The 22687-nt window shown below is 34.3% G+C and overlaps 1 protein-coding gene across 5 annotated transcripts in view; it reads right to left on the reverse strand.

The window, feature by feature from the left end:
* LOC6033627 (protein nubbin) overlaps positions 1-22687 on the reverse strand; it is a 163707-nt gene that overhangs the window by 23135 nt on the left and 117885 nt on the right. The gene's annotated exons all lie outside the window — the stretch shown is intronic.

Below are 22687 nucleotides of genomic sequence, written 5' to 3' on the forward strand. Positions count from 1 at the left end.
CGGAGAACTATTCTGATAAAAAATTACTGAATGTTTTCTGTCTTTTACCATTTTTTTGGTAAATCGTTACGAAACATAAAAGCTTTTCAAAGATGTAGTCCCACGCCATTCATCAATAAAACCTTTTAAAAAAGAAATTGTATGATAAAAGCTTGTTATTTTTTTCCTTTTTTTCATAGTTAATCCGTTCAGAGGAAACATAATATTAGCTATTTCAAGACGTAGTCCCACTTCAATAAGTGACGAAAAACTCTTTAAATTCTAGTTTAACAAAAAATTGTGATAAAGATGAAATATAAGCATAAATCTATGATTGATTTTATCAGATAGTTTTGGAAAATTTCAGATAAGTCCGTCGCCTTGACGTAGGGTTACGTCTGTCAAATTACTAATTTTGCTCTAATTTTTTTTAAACAATTTTTGCCTCCTAAAATGTAACCACCCTACCCTAAACCGACCACTGGTGACCATTCCGAAACGCTTCTTCATTTGGATATAAAAGGTTCCATTTTTATTACCCAACCTCGCAGCGCACTACCCAAAAAGAGGGTTACCAGAGAAGCGAGAAGGGAAGAAATGAAAATATATTGACATGTGCACAAGAGGACCACATATCTGCTTCCTTTTTGCTCGAGCTGCTGGTCCCCACGTGAAAATCCACCCTCCACAAATTTCCTTGCAAAGAAGGTCGGTCATTTAATTTTCTTCTGCTGGTTCTGATGCAGATTTGCGAAGCAAGCGCGCGCGCGTGCCCAACCCAAAATTGGTTCCGAATTTTTAATCAGTTTCGTTTCGCATGCACGTACTGAACGGACACGACAAAAGCCTAATTGAACCGTCCCGCGCTGACCGTGAAGAATTAAGCCTGATTGATGGTTTGGTCAGCTCGGTGTGGTGTGACAGGACCTCATTTTTGACACTTTGACTTGGTTTGAAGGTGCAGGGATTGAAAGGGGTTAGGGACGAAGGAGGTCGTGCGAAACCTGGGTTCGAACGGGGACGCAGCAGGCTGCGATTGACAGTTCTTCAAGATTACTTAGTTTTCGTTGAAAACGAGTTTTTAAAATTTGAATTTGACTGAGTAAAATTTACCCGAAATCTGACACTTCAACAATTACTCATTTTTGAGTTAGTTCTCAATTTCAACGAATTTAAAGTCGTTTTCGGTGCACTTCAGCAAATGTTGCTACGTCTGAAATCAATGCTTTGATTGTGCAAAGTTACCCAAAATCTGACATTTGCATACTTACTCATTTTTGAGCATATTGATTTCTGAAATTTGATAATTTTCGTTTTACGTTGGCTCAGCTGTCTTGACTTGTGAAGTTTACCCAAAATCTGACACGCCTAGCTACTCATTTTTGAGTCGGTTCAATTTCAACAAAATTTGAGTGCTCCGCAAAGCTTGCTGCGATTCGCACCAGAGAGAAAAAAAGACATGGTAATTTCCGGGAGCGCTTTAAAAACCTCCCATTTTCCCTCGTTTGCGCTGATTACCATTCAAAGTTCTCCACCCACGACGAAGTCGTGCACTTGCTCCTAACGAACCTGTGTTCTGCGGTCACAGTTCATAAAAAAGGCAGCTCTGACAGAGTTCCCGAGACCCTCATTAGCGTCATTTGCTAATTAGGTGGAGGCGCACCCATAAACTGCTTAATTTTTGTTTTCTTTGAAGAAGAAAGATGCAGTTTTGGACACCTTCGGTGCAAATTTGAATGCCTTTTTCGACACTTTCCGAGCGGTGCAACTTTGTGTAGTATATGAGCGATCGCAGCAAGCTTTGATGTGGTAATCTCTTATCAATTTGTGCATTTCACTTCGTATGAAAAGTCCATTAATCATCGTGATTTATACCGGTTTAATGGCAATAATGAGTTCCGTATGTGTATCTACAGTAGAGGGGTAGCAGTCGTAGTAGGCCAGGCCGCAATTTGCTTAATATGCGCACTAGCTCTGTGCGGCATTTAAAGTGCGATTTACCTTTCTTCAGCAACCTACAACAAACAAACAAACAACAAGTAGGCTGCGCAAAGTTTGTTTGCATTCGCTGGTGGAAAAGTGAAGCAATTAATTACAATTATTGCTCTGCCGCATCAAGCGCGCGGCCTGCTGAGTCAAATTAGTCTCTTGACTGATATCTTGAGTGTCCGCCGCCGCAGTGGCGGAGCGTGCTTGGATGGATTACGGCGTCCACGTTTCCGCGGGAAGGGTTTAAAGTGGGCGCAAAAAATACTCAAAACTGTGGACAAGTGTGTTTTTTTCTGAAGGAGTTCGATTCTGACCATTTTTCCAATTATATTTGTGTAACGTTCTGCGCAGTTAATTGCGTTTTACTTGCGGATAGAAAAATATATCTTTTTATTTTTCGAAAAAAAGAAGCCCTCATTACGGCATATTTTTTATGCATGCACAGTTGTACTCTAGTCGGTTGCGCACCTTCTTCATTTTCAGTGTTCAGCGCCATGTTTTTTTACGCTGCTCCTTTGCGCAAGGCTTGCTACGTTTCTGGGTTTTGAATGAGGGCCCAACAACCGTTTTAACCGTAAGCAAATTTTGCGCATGCACATTTTGCTGCGTGTAAAGAGTGGGATCCCCCCCCTAATATATTTACTTATTTAATTCTTTTGGACCGCAATTAAGCGCTTGACTAATCCTTTTAATGCGCTCCTCGAGCGCGGGCGCGCGCGAGCACTTTTGAGAGAGGGCCCCCTTCAGTTCAGTCGGTGGGCTCCACGGACGTAATTATTATAATTAAAATAAAGTGAATAATAATTAATTAATGAGATTTCGTTTCGCACGATGCCTTCCTCCCTTACCCGACCCGCCCCCCCTCGCGGGGGCGCTAATGGTGTGGGAGCATTAAGGGGAAGAGAGCCCATGAGGCGAAGCTAATTTGCTTTTCGCGCGAGCTCGAAGCGAAATTTATGCTCTGAATGCAAAACGATTAGCGCTGCGAACGAATCTAGTGTGTGCCTTGCGCAAAATGGAAGAACATCTTAAATTTCCACCTCGAAACGCGCTGACAGGAAATGCATCTTCCCAGCACGAAAAAAAAGGATTACCTCCCGAAAAAAGGTTCGGAAAAAAGCGAAAGCGCAAACCCCCGGCTTCGTAACGGATGAGCAGATCATATTCTTTGATTGAAATATTAATCCAGGAATTTCTCACCGAAATAAAATCGCTCGAAAAAAAAAAACTTTGAAGAGACCTCAAAGATCCTAGATAGCAGCAGCAGCAGCAGGCTGTGAATTCTTTGGGTAAAGCAAAATTTCGCTTTCGTCCCGCATCCCGTCGTGGGTTGCTGCGATCGGACAGGAAGGGAAAATCTACCTGAGTTGCACAAAATTGTGGGCGAAAAAAAAGTTTAATGATGAAAGATGCACCGGAGGAAGGAAAAAAATAAGGTTGCTTCGATCGGAGGGCAGTCATTAATGATGATTTTTTTGTTGTTGCTTTTTCTCGAATGCATTTGCTGGGAACGCCAAGTTACGCATATGTCACAGTTTTTCGGGACGATTTGGTAGAGTTTTGTGCTTTGTGAATATATTTATCATTTTGGGATGCTGAAGCAAACTAAGCAAGTCTAGACGAAAGAAGAGGATGTTCGATTTTTTTTTCTCAAAAAAGGACACTGACAGAAATAGACAAAAATCGCCTTCCTTTTCATTTGGCATTCAAAGAGATTCGTTTTGTTACAGATTCTCTATTGTTTGAAATTGAATTCAACTAGGTGATTTATTGATTGAAAAATTCCGCACTAAAATCTAAAATTGTAAGACTTAAATTAAAAAAAGTTTTTTTTTAAATATTACTTGAAATTGAGCATTTTATTAGGAAATCCTATCTTATCTGGCTGTTTTAATCATATAAAAAATGACAAAAAAAAATTGAAAAAGGGAGCTTTTGAAACAATTTTCTTCTACTTTGGTTCCGACAAAGGGAATGCTGAAAAAAATGCCAATTTCAATCTAAGTTATGACGTAAACTATATATATATTGCAAAGAAATCTTGTCAAATGCTCCAAATTTGTCTATGGATATTAACAGCTATACAGTATTCAAATAATTTTGGAACAAATCCAGTAATCTGTTGATTTTTAAAACGAAACATTCCAAAATTCGGAAAGAGTTTAAAAATTATTGAAAGTGAAATTTTAACGGTGGTAAATGCTTTTTAGAAGTTTTTTTTTATCTTATAATACTTTTGAAAAAAATAGATGGATTTTAATTGGTTAAATAACAACAAGATTTATACTGATTTGGAATTGAAAAGCCTTCTCGTGTTTTCAATTTTTCTTTAAATGAATAATTAATGCTGTCCCGACAAGACTATCCGAGGTACGCACAACAAAAAATACTTAAGATGTGTTATCAAGAAAAAAAGTATTTTCATTGTTTTTTTTTGTCGTTGAGCATGAGCATGACTATTACTTCAAAAATGCTCTAAAGTTATATGGAATATGTAATCCAATATGGCGACCAATATGGCGACGATGGACTATTGAGAAAATTTATTTGGTAATGAAACAGGCAAATCTCCACTTAAATTCGCCTGATATTAAGTCGGTAACCGAAAAAAAAATTTTAAGCCGAATTTGCAAAAAAAAAACAACTGTCAAAAAATTGCTAAATATTCAAAATAATCAAAACAAAATTCAAAATTAAAATCGATGATACAAGGCTTTTCAATGAATATAATATTTTTAAGAACAATTGTTTTTGTTTCCTTATTTTTCGGAGAAATTCTGAAAGGATAAAAACTTGGTCTAATTAAAACATTAAATAATCGAGGGTTAAAATTTGATCAAAAACAATTTTGTACTCAATTGAGAACCTTTTTTCTATTTTAAACCCCTAAATTAAAAAAAAATAGGTTGGAAACAAATACAAAAATATTGGAAAATGTATTTTTTATAAAAGTAAGGAAAAGAAACTTAAAAATTGCAATTGCTATATTTCCAATATGAAATCAAGAATATCCCTTTGCAATTTTAGCAAGTTTTTTTTTTAAAATTTCTTGCTCTTGTTAGTGCCATAGTTATAGAAATAATTGTTCCAAAAGGGATTATGATGCAACACACAGCTGAAAGGAACTCCAAAACTCTGTTATGAATTGCAAAAGAACTGCTTGTATCTTGATTATTCACCAATAAAACCGAATTGAATTGAATTGAATTAAAATCTAGAATAATTGTCAATAAAAAAGTAATGCAAAAGCAGCTGAAAAAAGTTAATCTTAAGGTTTTGAATTAAATTATTTTACGCGTATTTGTCTCAACAGATATTATGTTTTTCCAAAAAGCAAAACTAAGCACCTGTTACATAAATTTGAATCTTGAGAATTGTTTTGATTGAATTAAAAGGTATATAAAAAACAATATTATATAAAAATTGGGAAAATTTATGAATCCACCGTATTTGTGAACTTTAAAAGAGTAATTTTAAACATTTCCAAACCATTTTATAAAGTTAACCTAACAGAAAAAGCAATTCCAGCAAAATGACACTTATTTATAACTTTCATGAACAACATAACTTTCATGAACAACTGTAAAAGAATATTACATCTTTTTCGATTTTCATTTCCAATTCGAGCAATACAAGTATTTGCTGCAGGTTTTTCCAATAAGCCAATCTTGAATAATTGAAATAATGAATATCAGATGACAGTTTCTAATGACAGACTTTGTAGTCGTCAAAACGTGAGAGTTATTAACGAAATATAAAAGAATATCAATTCTTAAATAAAACTAGTTGATGTTTTAACATATTTCTAAACTATTTTTTTGTTTGAATGATTTTTTCATTCCTTACATGTAAGTTTACCTTTTCAAATAAAATAATCACATCTTTTGATTTGATTTATATTTAATGTACATTTCCCAATATTACAAAACCAATCTATGACTTGGAACAAATAAGTTTAAATTTGTGATATGCCATTTTAAATTTAGAATTCTAAAGAATAACATAATTTTGCATTAAAAAATCTATTGTAAAGCAGCACAAAAGCCCTAATTCCTCATCGAAACTTATTCATACAAACTTCACAACACCATCCAAGCAAACCTTGCGCCCAAAGTCACCGAACAGCAACACCCGTCGGCTCAACACCCCTTGCGAAAAATCGAAGAAGGCGCTGGCACAACAAGAAAAGTGCATCTCCCCTTCCTTTTCCGCAAGCAAAATTCAACCCACCGCAGGTAAGATCCCAAAACTCATAGCCTGCTACCCTCAACATCAAGTGCGCGATTTCAAGGACCTCCCGAAAAAAAAAAACAGGTTACTTTGGTTTTCTTACATCGTTGTCCGGAGGGGGGCGGCGTCCGCAGCAGTTCCCGCTTGACCGATATGGTCGCCGTTTGGTTGTTGTTGTCCTCCCGCAGATGATGGTGGTGGTGGTGGTCTATGTGGTGACCCCGGCTGGAGGCCCACGAGCGCACCTTGGACAGGACCATGTTGGCGGGGGAGGGTTCAATCGTCGACGACAACGGGGTCTGGGCCGTCGTTGGTAACAATAACATAGCACTCACGTAGAAGGTGTTCGCAAATTACGCTACGCACTAACTCACTAGATCACGATTGCTTGGGGGTTGCTTCGATTCCTGCCTTTTTTAATTGTTTCAGGATAGTGTGTCCCACAAACTGTCACATGGCTAGCTAAGATCACAAGTAGAAACACTGATTCCGCTGCACGAAAACATATGATTCACCTTCGGCGTTCGTCACGCAATTAATCGGTCTCTTCCACCTTCTTTTTTTTTGATAAACACCGAATCAACTTTGATCCAATTTCGTTTCCTTGCGTTGTTCGCGCGTTCACGCGCCGTTGTTGTGTTGTTTTGTACGAGAGATTACACAAGACCCGCGATAAACCAAACCACGAAACACACGAACCTTCACTCGAGGCGTCGCAGTAGGCTCTGCACTAGCTGACGAGTATTGCGTGTTTTGTCCGAAAAACGACGGCGGCGACGGCGCTCCGAGTATATTGCGTGTTTCTGTGTCTTACTCGCACACGTCTTCAATCGTTCAGCAATATAAACGAACTGACGAGAGTTGATTTCCATTGAACAAGTATAACTCAAAGCATTCAAAGTGTGCTGTTTCTTCTCTTGCACAAGGGTCTCTCCGTGTACACATTCACACACAAGAAAACCGGACAAAACAGAAAACGGAAAATTTGACGAAACTTGCCTTCATTCATTGATGAGAGAGAACACCCGAGCTTTTCCACTCTCTCAACGCACACTACGATTTTTGATTGGTAGCGCGGTAGCGCCTTCTCCAATGGCTACCAACCAACCGAGAGCGACTTGTGTGAGAGAAAATTGTGCAACTCTCTCTCTCACAACACACAATACAAAAAACCAACTTGCAAAGCATGCTGCGATGTGCGAAGAGTGGGGAGATAAAAAAGTAACAGCGCTCGCCGCCGCTGTAAAGCGGCGGCCAGAGAGAGAATTGTATAATGTATTCACAAAAACGGAGGGGTACCTCACACAATCTAAAATAGGAGGAGCCTATTTTAAATGATTTTTTATACGAATTTTTTTTTTTATTTCGCTTCTTTACAATTTTATGATATGAAAATGATTTTATGCGAGCACGCTGTGCGCGCGTTTGAGTGTTTGTCGACTGTACGAGTGTGTGTAGATTTTTTTTCGTCAAGTTTTTTTTACGAGTTGTTCGTTCTTGAAGGCGAACGGACGGGAAAATTGCCGTGCGGCAAAATGAAATGATGAAAATTGGATCAGCTTCTTGCTCGTTCCTGATCGTAGTTGGCGTCGCGATTTTTTCTTCTTTTTGATTTTTTTTTTCGGTGACGTCACGTGAATCAAACGTTATCGGTGGTGGAATGTTTTTTTTGAAAGAGGGAAGAAGTGGGAAGCTTTTCGATTAGGGGTTTTTTCGGAAAAAGAGGGAGATTTTTTTTAAATCTTGTTTAGTTAGGTGCCTTTGAGTGGCATAATCCTTTGTTCGGGTTGTAGTTATTTGGTGTTGCAGTTGGAAGGGAGAACGCGGTGATTTTTGCGCGAAATTCCACCAGTAATGGATTTTAACGGTTTTTTTGGAGGAATGTCAATTAATATTTGTCATATTTTTTTCTAGAGGTTTCCAAAAGTATGGTAGCTCATAAAAAAAGGTTTTTTTTTCAAAACTCTGCAAACATGCATATTTTTTTTTCAATATTTCGTTTGTCGTTCTTCAAAATTTTCCCAAAAATTAAGGGGCAACTAAAAAATTTGTAATTTTCATTAGTAAATGAGTAAATCGACTGTAAAGTATTTAAAAAATATTAAATACTAATAAAAAAATAGTTTTTTTTTTAAATTTTGGAAAATTATATTTTTGCAGTAGTATAACTTCTTATGCTCTTTGTATGTTTTGATACTTATTGCCTGAAATTAGTTTTTTAATTAAATTAAGTTTAGCCATACAAATTCGCCTTGATCGATCCGGATCAAATGGACCACGTTTGAAATGAAAATCGGTTTAAAAATTGCTGTGTTGTTTAAAGTTGCATCTCCAACTTTTAATACATTAATTGAGCTGTTGCAAAAATTTAAGTTTTTGTGTTGAAATTGTGGTTTGTTATTTACTTTACATTTCTTTGACCTCGGCCAAAGTCGAGGGACAAAACTTGTTTTAATATTTCCATCGGCCTTGTGCAGGCGTTAAAGCTTTAGACTTCAGATACAACACCTTTTCAAACTTTTGTTATATTGGTTTTCAGTTCTCAAAAACATATAAAAGTGTTTTTTTATCTTCCATAGGTCATTGCAACTTTCAGAATCAGAGGCTTTTTTCATGAAAATAAAATTTAGATGGAAATAGAAGTCAACTGCAAACTATTTTAAATGCATTTTCTGAATTCATAATTATATTTAGCATGATGAAATACAGTATGTAAAAAAAGTATTTACACCCCTTGGGCACTATGCACATTTTGTGATGAAGCATGTTAAAAATTTAAAGTTTGACAGGAACCTAGTACTACGTTTTGTTCAGAAACTCATGCCAAACATTTTGCTACAAAAAGTTCATGAAAAGATGATTTCTATAAAAAGTTGTATAACAAATACTATTACGAAAATAAAAAAGGTGCAAAAAAACTTTGTACACCTTTCGAAAAATTAACATAAATAATGTTATTTGTTGACAAATCACCATAAATCCTGTCTCCTAACGCCAAATAGGCATCCTTGACTGATTAAAAAAATAATTTGGATTGAATATAAAGTTTACTAACTGCTTAGGATAAACGTTTATATAACTCTGGAAATTCTATATAAAACTTATCTAAACTTAATTTTGCAAACTTTTAATTCAACTAAATGTCAATATATTACCATAGAATTGCTAAATAAACGTTTTGGAGTGGGTATAACACCGGAAAGGGCATACAATTTCTGATCTTTTGATACCCATACATCTAGGTTTTCTTTAAAACCTACGTTTTTAAATACCTGGGCAAAAAGTAAGTTTGATCCACGAGAACAAAAATTACGAAATTCCATACATTTTTGGCAGGTTGCTCAAACGAAACCATAACAACGTTTTTGCCTAGGTATTTAAAAACGTGGGTTTTAAAGAAAACCTGGATGTATGGGTATCAAAAGATCGGAAATTTTATGCCCTTTCTGATGCCACATAGATTGACTTGTGAATTGTGGGCCGGTTCAGATGCCGGCGGATTTTCCGACGACGTAATTCCGGGTTGGTACGAAATTCCATCGAAAAATCTATTCTATCGATACAAATACCCCCAAAACGGTGTTATACCCACTCCAAAATGTTTATTTAGCAATTCTATGGTAATATATTGACATTTAGTTAATTAAAAGTTTGCAAAATTAAGTTTAGATAAGTTTTATATAAAATTTCCAGAGTTATATAAACTTTTATCCTAAGTAGTTTGTTAACTTTATATTCAATCCAAATTATTTTTTTAATCAGTCAAGGATGCCTATTTGGAGTTGGGAGACTGAATTTATGGTGATTTGTCAACAAATAACATTATTTATGTTAATTTTACGAAAGGTGTACAAACTTTTTTTGCACCTTATTTATTTTCGTAATAGTATGTGTTATATAACTTTTTATAGAAATCATCTTTTCATGAGCTTTTTATAGCAAAATGTTTGGCATGAGTTTCTGAACAAAACGTAGTACTAGGTTCCTGTCAAACTTTAAATTTTTAACATGTTTCATCACAAAATGTGCATAGTGCCCAAGGGGTGTAAATACTTTTTTTACATACTGTAGCTTCAGAAAATAATATTTTCATGAATTCATTGATGGGTAATTCTCCGCCAACTCACACAGCAGTTGCCCCGACCCCTCTTCGATTTGCGTGAAACTTTGTCCTAAGGGGTAACTTTTGTCCCTGATCACGAATCCGAGGTCCGTTTTTTGATATCTCGTGACGGAGGGGCGGTACGACCCTTCCATTTTTGAACATGTGAAAAAGAGGTGTTTTTCAATAATTTGCAGCCTGAAACGGTGATGAGATAGAAATTTGGTGTCAAAGGGACTTTTGTGTAAAATTAGACGCCCGATTTGATGGCGTACTCAGAATTCCGAATAAACGTATTTTTATCGAAAAAACACTAAAAGTTTTAAAATTCTCCCATTTTCCGTTACTCGACTGTAAAATTTTGGAACATGTCATTTTATGGGAAATTTAATGTACTTTTCGAATCTACATTGTCCCAGAAGGGTCATTTTTCATTTAGAACAAAATTTTTCATTTTAAAATTTCGTGTTTTTCTAACTTTGCAGGGTTATTTTTAGAGTGTAACAATGTTCCACAAAGTTGTAGAGCAGACAATTGCAAAAATTTTGATATATAGACATAAGGGGTTTGCTTATAACCATCACGAGTTATCGCGATTTTACGAAAAAAAGTTTTGAAAAAGTTGGTCGTCATCGATCATGGCCATTCATGGTCACCCGCGACAGACACGGACGACGAAACAAAGAGAAACGCAAAAATTAACTTTTTCAAAACTTTTTTTCGTAAAATCGCAATAACTCGTGATGTTTATAAGCAAACCCCTTATGTCTATATATCAAAATTTTTGTAATTGTCTGCTCTACAACTTTGTAGAACATTGTTACACTCTTAAAAATAACCCTGCAAAGTTAGAAAAAACACGAAATTTTAAAATGAAAAATTTTGTTCTAAATGAAAAATGACCCTTCTGGGACAATGTAGATTCGAAAAGTACATTAAATTTCCCATAAAATGACATGTTCCAAAATTTTTACAGTCGAGTAACGGAAAATGGGAGAATTTTTAAAACTTTTTAGTGTTTTTCGATGAAAAATACGTTTTTTCGGAATTCTGAGTACGCCATCAAATCGGGCGTCTAATTTTACATAAAAGTCCCTTTGACACCAAATTTCTATCTCATCACCGTTTCAGACTGCAAATTGTTGAAAAACACCTCTTTTTTCGCATGTTCAAAAATGGAAGGGGTCGTACCGCCCCTCCGTCACGAGATATCAAAAAACGGACCTCGGATTCGTGATCAGGGACAAAAGTTACCCCTTAGGACAAAGTTTCACGCAAATCGAAGAGGGGTCGGGGCAACTTTTCCCGATTTCGTGTGAGTTGGTAGAGAATTACCCTGATATTTCGCAAAAAAATTAGGCTTAGGATTTTCAGTAGCTTAATTTTTTTGTTCACTCCGACCGGAACTTAGAGCAAAACTTTGAATAAAATCAAAAATTTTCGATAAGAATAGACAAGGAATTAGCAACAAAAAAAAATGAAAAATCATTTTCAAGCAATGTATGAATTGAATTTTAAGTTATTTAAAAATAATGCAAATGTATTTAAAAGTTACTTTTAGTAATGATTTTTATTTTAGGATGCAATAATATATTACGCTGTTTATTTGAAATACTTTGAAATACTACTTTTCTCCAAAAATCAATGTTTATTTTGCAACGTCATCGAATTTTAATTTATTTAGTGCTAGGGAAACTAAACTGAAAAATATCTTTTTTTTAATCAATTAATTAATTAATTAATTTTTTTTCTTGGTTTTGATTCTCTATTTCTTCAAACAAAAGTGACATCATTCCTGAAATTTGTTGAAACGGTGTCATTAAATCATTTTTATTTATTAAAACATTTATTAGTTAGGCCAATAATGGCAAAAACATGTTCTGAAAAAATTTGCAAAATGGCCTATATGAAGTGATAATTGTTTAACGGCTTTTCTGCAATCCCTTAGCAAAACCCAACGTTTTAAAAAAATCCCCCTTGTCTTATAAATCCTATCCAAGTAACCGTTGAGAAAAGTCGTTACAAATATTTTCGCGCTTTTTCCAAAAAAGTTCGTTACTTTTTCCTGCCCTGCAACCATCTTCAATCCTTCTGTTGTCTCTGCGTACCCAGCAGCATTTCCCCTCCACCAGCAATTTCCAAAAAAAACCTAAACCTATCGAATTGCTACCAAAAGAAATTTAAATACCCTGTCAAAGATTGCGACAAGCGATTGTGATTTGCTTTTTAAGACTTCCCAAAAAAAGAAGGAACCTCTCAAACAATAAATCAAATTACCTCAATCCATAACTAAACATCCCCCTTGCTAAAAAGGAACTTTTTTTCAAAAAACGTTGAATGCAACGCCAAAATCCATATCATCTAAATAAATAATTTGACAATTCTTCGCCGTGCATTGATTGCACAACTGCAAAGAGAGAAGCGAAAAAAAACCGAAAAAAATCACCTTTTCATGCAGCACCGTGAGAAACGGCCGCACTTTTTAGCGAAAATTTCGAAAAAATCGTTTCCCAAAACGCATTTCTTTTGATCCTAGGAGGCCTCGGGGAGGGAGGCCAAAGGAAACGAAACAAGAAGATGCAAAATTTTTGTTGCCTGCTTTGTCTTGATTTCGTCGCAGCCGAAGCAGAAGCAGCAAGGTAAGGGAAAACGAAAAAAAAAAAAACCGATCAGGGGTTGCTTTGATTCGCCTTCGATTTTTGAAAAAAGCAGCTCTAGGATGTTGAGGATAAGGTGCAGCAGCGATGACGAAAAGGGACGACGACCCTTCGGAACAGATCTGTGTGTGTGTACGGCGCAGCATCCGTTGCGTTTGCTCTCAAAGAAAAGGTAGGTTTTTGGGAAGAATAAGATTCCTTTTTTTCCAAAGTGTCGATCGAAAAAAATGCGTTTTTTTTGTAACTGCCAAAAAAACGCATTATCTTACGCAATTTCGGTTGTCGGATCGCAGTAGGCGCACTCGGAGAGCACTCTTTCACGCTTTTTGAGAGACTGATTTGGATTTATAACTCAGGGATTTTAGTTTTTTTTGCGGATGAGGGTCGGGTTTTTGGAAATTTTTTACCCAACTGCTTATGAACAAATAAAATTGATGAACCGATTTTTCGTTTTTTGAAAAGGAAGAAAAAGCGAAAAGGGTGGTTTATCGCGGCAAAATTGAAAATGCTTTGTGAGAATTTGCAATGGTGTAAAAATTTAATTTTGCTGGTGGGGTGTTTTTGAATAGAATTTTCCAAAACTTACTGAAATCTACCTGCGGTAGAAGAATTTTGATTTATTTCTTAACGACTTTTTCGAAAAAAAAAAACATTATTGGAAATCAAATCAAGCCAATATTATGAATCTAAACCGACTTAAAAAAAAGTTGTGAAATGTTATCGGGCGCGTACTTTTCCAGTGATTTTACGCGCCGCAGCACAATCCATTTGAATAGAAATTGAAAATATTTGAAATTCATGAGAAAAGCACTCACATTTGAAATCATGACCACACGCGCTCTCGCTCTCAATTTTGCTGGAGCTGTCTAAATTCAAATGGAAAGTAAATACCCATTTCCCCAGCATAATGCGACAAGACAGTTTGACAGTGGTGCAAAACGACGCAAGCAGGTCGGTGTTCGGCACATACGCCCATTTGCAAAAACAAACAAATATCCACAACCGTCCGAATGCTATCCGGTGGAAAATTGAGAAAATTTCCTCTGTGTTTTTTTTGTTCTTGCTCACAAAAAAAAGAAAGGACAAAGTGCAAATCGAAGTAGCCGTCGTTCGGATTCCAATATCGAAGCAATCGGACCGAAAGTGGAGACGAAATTGAATCGAAATTGAAGGAGCACGAGAGCATCATCAAAGTAGGCTACGCGGCCGCCTGCGTCGAAGACGAAGGGTAAATTTTATCTAAACAGACGCAAACACATGCCAATTTTATGTAAATTGAGACACATTGGACTGAGGGAAAGTTTGGGTTGGGCAAGAGTGGCCTACTCTGTTATTGGTTTGGGGATGAAATAATAAATTGATTTTTTTTGTTGCTTCTGTTGGGGGCTGATTCGGTAAAAGGGCCGAATCCAATTTAATGCAGAATTTGTGTACTTATGCTAAACTTTGGCTTGGACTCACAAAAGTTCTTGTGGGAAAGGTTTCGTTCTTTTTTTCTGGATTGCTGCACGTGGACAGCAAAAAAAAAAGGGGGAAAAGGGAAGAAAGTTTTCCGTGTACGGTTTGCTTATGCATGGCCGCACACGCCCTTTGCTTCGGTCTGCTGACCACTCGGGTAACGAGTGACAAGTGCTTGGGTCGCACAGTGGGAAGGTGGCTATAAAAGCAGGTGGTCAAATGTTAAATTTAAATATTTTGCGGAAAATTTCATGAACATCTAATTTTATTGGATATAGCTTTAAAAAGTTAATTCGCGGAATGGAACGAAATTCAAAAATTTAATCAACTTAAGATTGAAGCTAATTGTTGATGCTGAGTACTTTATAATTCGAATGAGAAGCAAACTGATTTAAATTTGCTGGATTCGAACAAACGATTCGTCTCTGTGCTGATGATATTTCTGTCGGGGTCGTTTTCAACAAGAAACTTAAAAAAATCGAAAATTATACAGTTTTGACCAAGATTTTTCACGGCAAAACAAATTCACGGCGCTGCAAAACATTGGAATTTTACTACAATTCAAAGTTACTCTTAAATATGCTTCAAACAAGCGCAAAAAAAATAATAATTGTGTACAAGGAAATTATTAATAATTTGAGTAGTAGACAGGGGCGCCGACTCTGGGGGGGCACGATACTTTTTGCCCCCCTTAAAATTGGGCAGGGGGGGCAGCCCATACATTGTGCCCCCCCAGAAATTTTAGAAGAAAAATATTCTTATTTTGAATATTACAAAAAAAAAATCACAGAAATAATTGAAAATAATCTAATCTAATCTAATCTAATCAGACCCTAGCGCAGCCAATCTTTCGAAGGGATCCTGGAGAGTGCCTTAGGTTAGATGACGCCTAGCACTCTTCTTGTCATTTATTAACATTTGTAGTGCGCCATTGCATTGAAATGCATTGAAACATCACAAGCGTTAAAGCGGCCAGGCCTACTGCGTAAAGCCGTATCGCAGAGATGATTCGTAATTGGGTTGAGTTTGAGCACTGAGTGTTCGAACAACAACACAATTCTGAATCGACAGGGGAGGAAGAAGCGTGGGGACACACCACCATACGCTCCGAGATTTTGGTTGTATTCGTTGGGAGCACCATGCTAAGAAGGTTTGGTACTCCGGGACCCTCTGGGATGGGACATTGTATTTCCACGAATGCCCTGGACACTATTTGCCGTGGTTATAGCGCCACAACTCGCTCTCTGTAACAGTTTTCCTAATTCCAGTCCAAGCTTATCAAGTCGTCATGGCCTAGTGGTTAGCATTTTTGCTTACCAACCCTAAGGACGGGGGATCGAACCCCGCCTCGAGCGACTTTGATTTTTCGTTCATATTCATTATTTCAAATTTATGTGTTCTTAACATTCTCGTTGGGAGCAGATGGGCATCGAACCCAGAACCATTCGCTTACAAAGCGAACACCGTAACCAGTCAGCCACGGCCGCTCTCACAGAAATAATTGAAAATAATATTTAAAACTGAATTGGAATTGGATAGAATTCTTGTAAGCAAATCTGTAAAATAGTTCAAAAACATTTGTTGTTTTTTAAATCGACAACGTTTCATCTATACTACTGCGCTCTCTTATGCTAACTAGGTAGGAAAACCAGCAAGCTTAGTATACAAGAGCAAACTTACGCAAACTCTTGTCAAAACAATCATCAAGTTTTCAGACGCAACATTCTGCGATTTGCCATTGTAGATCAGGATTTAGCGTGTATCTTTTTGGTTATTCTTAAATTCTGAAAATCTTAAATTCTGAAAATCTTAAATTCTGAAATTCTGAAATTCTGAAATTCTGAAATTTTGAAATTCTGAAATTCTGAAATTCCTAAATTCTGAAATTCTGAAATTCTGAAATTCTGAAATTCTGAAATTCTGAAATTCTGAAATTCTGAAATTCTGAAATTCTGAAATTCTGAAATTCTGAAATTTTGAAATTTTGAAATTCTGAAATTCTGAAATTCTGAAATTCTGAAATTCTGAAATTCTGAAATTCTGAAATTCTGAAATTCTGAAATTCTGAAATTCTGAAATTCTGAAATTCTGAAATTCTGAGATTCTGAAATTCTGAAATTTGAAATTCTGAAATTTGAAATTCTGAAATTTGAAATTTGAAATTCTGAAATTTGAAATTCTGAAATTTGAAATTCTGAAATTCTGAAATTTGAAATTCTGAAATTTGAAATTTGAAATTCTTAAATTCTTAAATTCTTAAATTCTTAAATTCTTAAATTCTTAAATTCTTAAATTCTTAAATTCTTAAATTCTTAAATTTTAAATTCTTAAATTCTTAAATTCTTAAATTCTTAAATTCTTAAATTCTTAAATTCTTAAATTCTTAAATTCTTAAATTCTTAAATTTTAAATTCTTAAATTTTAAATTTTAAATTCTTAAATTCTTAAATTTTAAATTCTTAAATTTTAAATTTTAAAATTCTTAAATTTAAATTCTTAAATTCTTAAATTCTTAAATTCTTAAATTCTTAAATTCTTAAATTTTAAATTCTTAAATTTTAAATTCTTAAATTCTTAAATTCTTAAATTCTTAAATTCTTAAATTCTTAAATTCTTAAATTCTTAAATTCTTAAATTCTTAAATTTTAAATTCTTAAATTCTTAAATTCTTAAATTCTTAAATTTAAATTCTTAAATTCTTAAATTCTTAAATTCTTAAATTCTTAAATTCTTAAATTCTTAAATTCTTAAATTCTTAAATTCTTAAATTCTTAAATTCTTAAATTCTTAAATTTTAAATTTTAAATTTTAAATTCTTAAATTCTTAAATTCTTAAATTCTTAAATTCTTAAATTCTTAAATTCTTAAATTCTTAAATTCTTAAATTCTTAAATTCTTAAATTCTTAAATTCTTAAATTCTCAAATTCTTAAATTCTTAAATTGTTAAATTCTTAAATTCTTAAATTCTTAAATTCTTAAATTCTTAAATTCTGAACAAATAAATTGATGTTAAATTTTCGATTTTTTTAAACATTGTTTTTTTTTGTAATTTCCAAATTTCTGATTTTTTTAATTTCTGAATTTCAACTTTTGATTTCTTAACATTTTTAAGCCATGAGTTTTTTTTAACCCTAGGGTTTTTTAAACTTTTTTTAAATTTTGGAATATTTTTTTTCTGTTATTTTTATCTAAATTGCAGATTTGAAAAAAAATGTTGTTTTTAATGTGTATTTTCCAATTTCTAAAGTTCTAAATTTTTGCTTTTTACTTTTGTTTTCATTTTTAGAATATTTGTGTTGTTGAACTTTAAATACCTGATAATTTTCATAATTGACTGTTACTTCTGGAAAATAAGTGAGAATATGCCAATTAGAAGGAATTCGCCTTCCAAACGTATAAAAAATTCCCCCAATAAACATTCTCAATCACGTTTTAATAAATTATCTTTTTCAAAAATAAAAAAATGGATTCCGGATGAAAAAAACTCTTATTACATCGTAATATTCAAATTGGTAAAATTCGTGATATACAATAAACTTAAACATCAAATCGCCACTCTCACCTAACGATTTCGGAAAACAACCGTGCCCCCCCAACATTTTGGACTAGTCGGCGCCTCTGGTAGTAGAATTAAGATACCAAAAATAACACCTTTAGAACAGAATATTCATTGCAAAGAATACTATTTTTAATTTCTAGATTTTCATCAGCTGAATTTATGATTCAGCTATCCTTATTGTACTGAAACTTTAGAAAATTAGTTTGCTAAAATATCTCCAAAAGGAAGCACGTCCTAAAAAAAAGTGAAATGATCTTCGACAAAATAAAAAATCAGTTCAAAAAAAAGTTCAAAAAAAAGTTTTTTTTCATTGATAATTCTATTGCATTGCAACGCTTAACAGAATTTTATGCAACGGGTATTATTTTTCAAACCAAACTGAATAAAACTTTATTTCCAGCAAAAATATTGTTTTCAAATTTCCCGTTAAATGCAATTTGTTCATCATTATTTTACAGGAATTTATAAATAAATAAAAATATGTTGAGTAATAAATACTTTTTTAATTAAATACTTTTACCTAGTTTAGCAGATTTTAATGCTCATAAATGTATCCGGGCAATCTGCAGATGATTTTTTTCATGACGAATTGTACAAAGAAATGATTTTTGTTTGGTCTTTTTTGAGTTTCCAGCTAGGATTTTGAGGTTATTTCAAAGAAAGCTGGAAAATCGAGTAACAAGCGGTTCGAACAAGTTTTTATTTAAGGATAAATATTGATCAATTATGTTACTCTGAATCTCTCAAGTCATACCTGACTTTTCTGAAGAAAAGTCATATAAAGTATGAAAATTCCTCAAAAAATTGCTTTAAATGAACCCTTTTATGATGGCAAATATCAGACTTTCCGATTTTTTGCAAAACAACTGGAATGGTGTAAAATAAATCTTTAACCATTTTTCTCATTCACTTGTTGAAACCATGGCTTGTAATTTCAACTTTTATACTGTTCTATTTCTAAATTAAAAATGAATTAAATTGAATACGAACGAAATGTATTCAAATCATACCGAGAGAAGTAGTGAAGATACTTCTATACCTCTTTGTCTTCACGAATTTGTTAAAATTTTGAAAGTTAGTTGACTTAAATAACGAAAAGATTGAAAAGCTAAAAGGTTAAAAATGAAAATTTGGAAGCGTTGTTGAAACAGGATAAAAAAAGATTTCATCAAATTTTTAATAGAATGAATTTCATAGTGAACGAGGAAACATTAGGACTGAAAAATCGTGTTTGTTGCAGAAAAAGTTTTTTTTATAAAAAATCAAGCCTTACCCGACAAACTTCGTTCTGCATTTTTTTTTGTTTGTTGACGTTTTTTTGTTTTTTTTGCTTATTCAGCCTCCTGTGATCAAAATTTTATTTTACGTAACTTTCTCCATACAATTTGCCGATGCTCCGGAACCGGTTGCAGATTGTCCAAAGTGTCAATTAGTTAGCGTATAAACCTTCCTTGGGCTTATACGAACCCAACGCAATAAAAAGCACCTCGATCCGACGCTCCGTATTGAACTGATTCGCGTTCGAACAAAACCGTCGAATTTTTTTATTTATAAAAAAATATTATCAAAGGAATTTTAAGCATAATACAAATAAATGTGTTTAATTAAATTTAAATAAGCAATGAAATGTAATTTTGTCACATGAAAAATAAATTGCAACCATAGAAACATTAATTTTTATTGTAGACAGAATACGAATATCACTTCGTCATTTAGAAGAAAGCATTTGAAATAAAAGTCGAGTTTTTTGGCCACCCACCTTACACCACTATGCACCTGCTAGTAAGGTTGAAAAGGTTTTTCTTTCCTTCGTTGGGCGATTCTGTTTGGCACTGTTTGTGTTGCATTTGCATATGGGACGTTTTATTGATTCTGGCGTGAAGAGCAATGCAAATTTGCGAACTTCGATGAAATTTCGCCAACTTGGTTTCGTTCAGCCTACTTTGATGTCCTCAACCAGCCAAATGAAAAATGACTCTTGAAATCGTTTTCTTTCCCGAATCATGTTACTCACTCCGTACACATTTATTTAAAGAAAAGAAAAATGCAATCAGTGACTAAATTTCTCTCCCCTCCTTGAACTGACCACGTGTAACACCGGAAGGTAGCTTAGCACTTGCTGGTGAACATCTTTCAGCTAGCAAAAAAAAGAAGAGGGTGCTTCTCGCCGTGTTGTAATCACCCTCCCAGATGGACACTCGCACTCAGAAGCAACCCTCAACATCAACGTCAGGGGGAAAAAGCGAAAAGCGCTTTTAAAAACACCATTCTTTGACGTGTGGTCGTGAAAGAATTTTCGCTCGGGCTCACTTGGGCGTGCAAAATGTGAAATTTTGTTACCAACAAGTGGAATTTTATTGGATTTAAATGCAGTTGGGATTAGGGCTTAGCCTCCCGCACCGCCGGAGCAACTTACCGCAGGAAGGTAGGAAGAAATTCTCGAGGGTTGCGTGCCTTTGAATATTTCAAAATTGTGGTGTCATAAAAAAGTGGCAATCCATGTCGCCACGTGATGTAATTTGCATTGGTGACCTTTACCTTTTTTCAGTTTTTCGCAGTGACCGAGCCAGAGGGAGGGTAATAAAATTGAGGCATTCCTGGAAAGTTGATTTGCCTAATAGCTTGGGGGTTGTAAAAAAAGGTAACTTTTTAACCATATTGCCTCTTTTTTTCTGAGGAATTCTCGAGAAAAAACAGCAGCAGGTTGACTTTTTATGGTTGCTGTGTGTTTTTTTTTGGTTTGGTTGGTATCCTTCAAAGGATGAAACGAGTTGCATCTAGGTAGCCGTGGAAAGTGAGATGTGAAGAAGCACTGGCTTTTTGACTTTTGGCGGCTTCCGAAAAAGGTTAGGTTGTGAAAAATGTTTGGTTCGTTCCTGGAAGTCGCTGATTAGAGGGAACCTGTTGAAATTCGGAATAAATTTGGGAATCTTGTTTGTAGCATATGGCAATTTGAATTCTAAAAAAAATGTTGTTTTAATTTTAATCAATCGTTGGACAAGGCGTTGTCTTTCATTTTAAAAAATCGATTTTTATAACAAAAAAAAAAAAAACAATTTGATTTTTGTATCAATTTTCAAATGCTGTCTACAAAAAATTTGAATCTAAAATCGGTTTGAGTGAAATGGATTTATTAGACTGCAAACTGTCAAAGTGATAAGAAGAAAAATTTAGAACAATTTTCCAGTCAGAACCAAAAAGTACACTCTAACCATGTTCAATTCATCACTTTTACGAATAAGTGTAATATTAATTCTTCCAATAATTTCAAAGCAATTTATACTATGTACAAGTTTTAGAATTTTGAAGGAATTTATTTATGATTTTGAAGTTTGAAAATCTCAAACGTAAATAAATACCTTGGTAAATGCTTCAAAAGAAAAATTTGTTCAAATTTACCTTCGCAAATCGTGAAATATGCAGAATTGAGGTTGAAGGATTCCTTTTTGTAAAACAATCATAAAATGGTTGCTAAGATTGCTCAAGAACTGATATGAACCATAAAAAAAATCATTACATAATGTATAAACCTGGAAGACATTAAATCAAGAATTGAGAAAGCGTAAATATACTTTTTTATGTTTAGAACGGTAAAATATACCTACATAGTTTTTGGTAAAATTGCACTTTATTTACTAACGAAAAATCTGTCCAAATTCGCAAATGTGATATCGTGGCTTTTCAACGTATAATCTCAACCAGCAAACAAAAAGTCAACAAAATTTAGATTGTCTTCACTTTCTAGAGCCAAGACCAGTGGTTCTCAATCTTTTCGGTCCTCGAATAATTTTCAAAAACACCTTACCCCCTAGTCTATTTTTTAACTAATTGGTATCAATGCACAAATATCATAAATTTGGCTTTAAAGTTTTGTAGAAAGATTACATTTTTCACATCATATTATTTTTTCAAACTCGCAAAAAAACAAATGCTTCAAGATTTTTTCTATTCACTTGTTTATCATTATTTGCTCATGTGAAAAATATTTGTTATTTAAATAAAATAAAACTCAGAGTTTTTTCACAGTACTTGTTCAGTACTTAACTGGGCTGCATTTTAACTGGCTTTTGATAACTGGGCTGAAGTCAATATAATAAGCAGTCAAACGTCAAAAAACAATAACAATGGGAAATGATCGAGCGAATGTAAAAATCAATTTTCAGGAAATAAATTCATTTCTTTTCGAGGATTTATGAAATCTCAAAGAGAATTTGAAAGATTTGTTCTAGAAATTATTAGGAATTACTATAATTTTCTAAAATGATTTAAAAATTTATTGCATTGATGATTCCCTCATCATTAATCAGCCCAATTAGCGAGCAGCATTCGGTAACTGGGAAATGCTTTCAGTCCAGTTTCCAAAGAAAGCAAAATTATATAAGGTCTCAAGGGACCATCCATAAACCACGTGGACACTTTAGGGGGTATGGCGATTGTCCACGATCCATACAAAAAGTTTTTTTGTATGGACAATTTTGTCCACGAAGGGGGGGGGGGGGGTAACAGATTCCCAAAAAAGTGTCCACGTGGTTTATGTATGGTCCCCAAACAACTTTTCTTTATTTGAAAGAAAGCAATGTGTGTTTAAGCTCAATTATTTTCCATGGTTCTATTCATGCTTCATTAGATGCAAAAACTTTCAAAAGTATTGTTATAATGATCACAAAAAATTAAAGGATGCAAAACCCCCCAAATATTTTTATTTACATCAA

This window comes from Culex quinquefasciatus, chromosome 2, assembly GCF_015732765.1.
Source record: "Culex quinquefasciatus strain JHB chromosome 2, VPISU_Cqui_1.0_pri_paternal, whole genome shotgun sequence".
NCBI lineage: Eukaryota > Metazoa > Arthropoda > Insecta > Diptera > Culicidae > Culex > Culex quinquefasciatus.